We start from the raw sequence: 5,235 nt of genomic DNA on the forward strand, positions 1-5,235 counted from the left end.
TCATATTTACAAAATCATAACTTTGTTGCTATTTGTAAGATCCCCAGTTTTGAAAATAGTAGGATTATTAGTAAATATTAGGATATGTATAGAAGGGACAAGTTAGTAAGTTGGTTAGGGCTTTTGGTTATAAATAGGAGTGGGTTGAGAGGAGGTAGGAAGATTTTGGTGGGAATTTCCTTTGGAATTTTGGGAGAAACTAACCCTCTCAAAAGGCTAAGATTTATCTTGTTATTTTGCTTATGAGTTTATAGCATATTTTAATACATTTTTCTATATTTCTATAATTATATTGCCTTTGAATTTATGCTATATTCTTGAATACTACACTGGTTAGGAGGGATTTAGATAAAAATGGGTATGTGAATTGTCAACACTAAAGTCCCTAGTTAAAACAAAATCCCACGCATTTTTTAAAATTCAAACCACCTTTCATTGTGGTGATATAAAACAAAGATTATTTAAAAAGAAGTAATGCACAAAGAATCATTAAAATATTACAGAAATAAGAAAAATAACAACTAGGTGACTGATATACTGAAGAGGACATCTATATAAGAGTGGAATTTAAGCCCACATCTTCACATCACATAATATATATATAAGGGTTCTTTGTCTATGGACTGACCAACGTAGAAATCTCCTGTTGCAAGAAGAATAATGGAATTTGTTAAAGATCAAGAGTACTTGGAGAAGAGAATGGAAGAATTAAAAGAGATGAGCGAGAAGCAAGAGGCGAGACTAAATTACCACGACACCAAATTACACACCATCGTTGGGGCTTATTTAATTTTGGAACGTGTCTTCTTCTTCTTCATCTCCCAGAAAACTAATGCTCCTTCCTCCCTCAGTTGCAACAATGGCAACTTTTGGGTGATTCTTTCTCTAAGCTGTTTATGCAGCCTCGTTTACATGTTCCTTTTTGTCGATACAGCGCTCATGCTCTACCGAACAGAGCACCAGCTCAATCTCATTCTCCAAACACATGCGCAACTTCATCGACAAATCTGGACAATCAAAAGAGAAACTGCTGACAACAATATAAATCAATCAATAATGGAGGCAGGTGATGATCAATCCAACAATGGATTCCACTTAGAGCAGGAACTCATAATAAACTCAAATTCAGCATTTAGAAGGAGAGGAGAGAGGAAAATTTATGTGTACACCATTTTCTTTGCTTTGGTTGGTGTTGCTGCTTTAGAATTATACGCCTCCAAGTCTATGCTCTGCAATTGAAATCCCACCATACAATTAGCTCCATCGGCCTTACACAAATTAGGCTCGCATTTATTATGTTATTATATATGTAGTATATGTAGTATACTACATATCTGTTTCATTCTCTGTTTTTTCTCTCTTTTTGGTCAATGGGGGTTTAAATGTTCCTACTTATGTAAAACAACAAATATATAAGAAACAAAAAGATCAGTTTGAAATTATTAAGAAACAAAAAGTAGTTTATATTTGGATGTTGCATGCTATGAGAGTTGACTTGGGAGGACAAGAAATTTGGGAGTTACAAAAAGAAGCTCAATACAATTTTCTTGACCAACCTCATCTATAATACAATATATAAGATAGTAAAAACAAAAAAAAAAAACATATAAAATAGTAAAAACAGAAAAGGAAAGAATCTTGGAAGAGTGGTGAAAGTGGAAAGTTCATCACTATTACAACCCACCTCTAATTATTCTTGTTATCTTGCTCAATCAAGCAATACAATCTCACTCCAATTTTCTAATTATCTCTACCAAGTATGCAAGAGCTCTATTATTATAGTTTGCATTATCTATAGTCATGGTAAATACCTTCTCAATTCCCCAATCCAATAGACTTGTTTCAATCATTTGTCCAACTATATCTCCTTCAATGGTATAGCCTTCGGCACATGGAATCAAAGAAACATTCAAAATCTTTTTTTTCATAATTTCCAATTATCATCAATGAGCTGCACAATGAAGACCACATTATTCACATTCACCTTATGAATTGTTGTCCAAATTTCCATTTCTAAACAAAATCTTTCCCCATTTTCCACTAACATTGTTTTCAATTTGTCCTTCTCTAAATAAAGTTTTTTAAACTCCTTAACAGCAGTTTTACATGAAGGCATAATAAATCCAGGTGTACAAAAGGATCTCATGTTATAGAGACTAAGAAATACAAACCATACCGAGCTAACCCAATTTCAAATAGGCCCTTGATCCAAGGAAACCACAAAAATAACTAATAAATCAAAGATTATTATTATTATTATTATTTTTTTGGGATAAGAAACAATTTCATTGATAGAATGAAAATATCCAAGGTATACGAAAGGATCTCATGTTATAGGGAATACAAAAGATTTTTTCAATTGTTGACAAGAAAAGAGAAACTACTGCTTTGTAGTGCTGGTAAAGATTTACACCACAAGAAAGTAGGGGCGGAAACGGTCCGGTTTGGTGGTCAAACCGAACCGAACCGAATTTTCTAATATGTGAAACCAAACCGGACCGATTTATTGGTTCAAACCGAACCTATTTTGTGGTTCGGTTCGGTTTTAAATTTGGTTTTAGTATTTTTAAAAAATCTATGTTATATTTTTTTAATTAAAAAACGGTTCAGTTTGGTTCGGTTTTAAATTCGGTTTTGTTCATTAAATTAAAAACGGTTCGGTTTTAAATTCGGTTTTACTCTTTTTTTTAATATATAAATATATATTAGTTAAAAACAATTCGGGTCGGTTTCAAATTCAATTTTCGAAATTGAAACCGAACTGAACCGAATTAATTTAGTTTCAAAATTTCTTCATACCAGTCTTAACCAAATTAATTCGGTTTTTAGAAACGGTTCGGTTTTTGCGGTTTGAATGGCCACCCCTACAAGAAAGCATTGAAAACAACTTATTGGAGGACTTCTTCAGTGAATTTGGCTTTTTCGTTGAAAATCCCAACATTTCTTTCCTCCCATATTTTCCATAAAATAGCAGCAACAACGTTGGTCCATATAATCTCTTTGGTACTCTTGAATGAATGGTCTGAGATAAGCATACTAATCCAAATCTTTGAATCATTTGGAGTAACAATGGTCCAATTGAATGATTCTAAAACTTCAGCCCATAAGCTGGCCACAAAAGGACAATTAAAAACAAATGGTTGTGAGTTTCATTACCACTTTGGCATAAACAGCACCATGATGGAAATAAAACAGAACCAAGGGAAATAAAACAGAACCAAGGGCAATGCTTTTGGAGTCTATCGGTTGTGTTAAGACAAGAATGGACAATTTCCCAAATGAGATTTAATTCTCTTTGGGTAAGACAATTTCCAAATCCTTGTGTAAAGATTTTTGTGCAGTCGATATATGAATGGAAATAACCTTGGAGTACAGAGATTTGAAGGAAAAACGACCACAACTCTCAAGCTTCAAGATCCAATGAGTCAAGTTGAGTCAATCTAAAATTAGGTATACAGTGCGTGAGGGAGGCTCAAAGAGCAGTTTTAACAAAAGAACACAAAAGTAAGTAGATCTATAAGCCAAGCATCTTCCATATGAAAAAATGCAAGTCTTCAAAACATCTTAAGCAAAAAGAAACAGATCAAGTACAAGAAAACTAATAAACGAATAAGCAAAGTTAAGTGGTCATGTGTAACAATCATCTCAAGTGTCTATCTAGGAACTGAAAGTTCAAATCCCACCATTAAGCTCTCTAAAACTAAGAAAGAGGAAGCCAAAAGTGGGAGATTAAACCCCACAAATATGAAATGTAAGAAGATACAGAGTACATTACCCCCACCCACAGAGATAAACCCCACAAATTAGGAAATAAGGAGAAGCAACAGAATGAGGGATTCTCACCAGAGAGAGGGGAGCGATTATTCTGGAAGCAGCGACGGCGAAGAGAGAAAATTCAGTGTAGACGGAAGGGGTTTTGTGGTTGAAGGAGAATAGATTAGAAAGAAGCGAGGAAATCAGTGTTTAGGGTTCGGCGTATGGCGTTTTTTCATTCTTTTTGAGTATGGAACCATCCCGGGGAGGGGCCGCCGGCGGGGATGGCATCCCCGATTTCGAAGAGTCAATTTCCGGAAGGTTTAAAATTGGGCAAATTTGGGCCAATGACCTGATATTTGGGCTCATAATGTCAAATGATCCGATTTTTTAAAAAATTGTCAATTGACCTTTTGCTGACATTATGACGATATGAGATTACAAGAATTGTCCCTGATAATTGTCTCGCTCTCACTACATGGTTCTTGCTCTCACTATACAATTTTTACGAAATCATCTGTCTACAACTTAAAATTGTTAACACACAACAAACATGTAATGGTGAATTCTTTAAAATTTAAACTTCATTTGAATGGAGTTTTTCGGAATCAAACAAAGTTTTCAGAACGAGTTGTTTAGATGGAACGGACTTTTCTTGAATGTGGTTTCATTGGTGTTTATAGGAACGTGGTCTCAAAAAATGTATGTAAATAGCATAACGAAAGGGTGTGAAAAAGAGCAACAATGAGAAAGGTAGAGAGAGGGAGCATCAGTGACCTAGGTGGAGAGAGAGCGACGACGATCTAGGTGGAGAGAGAGCAACAACGAGAGAGAAAGATAGAGCAACATCGAGAGCAAAAGGGAGAGAGAGCGACAATGAAAGTCACAAGAGCGAGAACAATTGAGAGCGACACAAGAGAGATTCATGTGTATTAGAATATATTCATCTACTTAATAAAAGTTGTTCTCTTGCTTTGTAGGATGACAGAAAAGTGTCTACTAATTCGATACGGATGTGATTGGGATGAGAACCAAAATTTGTATGTTGGAGGCGAGCTAACAGGAATTATTGTGCCTATTACATTGAAGTATGAAGAACTTAAAGCTCACATTTATAGGGTTGCCAATGTAAGTTGCTCAGAGTTTGGTGTTATTATGAGAGTTAAATATAAGCTTAACTATGAAGTCCTTCCACAATACATACAAAATGACAATGATGTTCACTTCCTTCTTTTCCGGGAAAATCTTTGTAGAGTTCAACTATATATGTCACACCTCTCCCAGATTACCTCTTAACTTGAAGAAGATGTGATGGTAGTAGTTACTAACTATAGTTAACACTTACCACCTACTCTTAACCTGACTTCTGTATTATGCACATGATAACAACATTTAAAATTCAAGCATACAACAACCAACTGCTAAGGTCAAACAAGCCTTAATTCATAACCCATATACATAATACACAACACTAGATCTTAT

The 5,235-nt window shown here is 34.8% G+C and overlaps 1 long non-coding RNA gene across 6 annotated transcripts; it reads right to left on the reverse strand.

The window, feature by feature from the left end:
• Positions 1 to 343: 343 nt before the first annotated feature.
• On the reverse strand, positions 344 to 4,054 carry LOC120092688 (uncharacterized). Of its 6 annotated transcripts, XR_016525622.1 has the most exons (6): positions 3,844 to 4,048; positions 3,364 to 3,440; positions 1,812 to 1,882; positions 1,170 to 1,229; positions 751 to 1,007; positions 390 to 643 (listed from the first exon to the last, which is right to left on the reverse strand). It is a non-coding gene; the product is annotated as an uncharacterized LOC120092688 (long non-coding RNA). The 6 variants fall into 6 exon arrangements; XR_016525623.1 differs by lacking the exon at positions 3,364 to 3,440 and having other exon boundaries at positions 344 to 643; positions 1,812 to 1,951; positions 3,844 to 4,054; XR_016525621.1 differs by lacking the exon at positions 3,364 to 3,440 and having other exon boundaries at positions 3,844 to 4,049.
• Between the last annotated feature and the right edge of the window lie 1,181 nt (positions 4,055 to 5,235).

The sequence above is a fragment of the Benincasa hispida genome, chromosome 12, assembly GCF_027475165.1.
Source record: "Benincasa hispida cultivar pf3 chromosome 12, pf3_genome.v1.1, whole genome shotgun sequence".
NCBI classification, from domain to species: domain Eukaryota; kingdom Viridiplantae; phylum Streptophyta; class Magnoliopsida; order Cucurbitales; family Cucurbitaceae; genus Benincasa; species Benincasa hispida.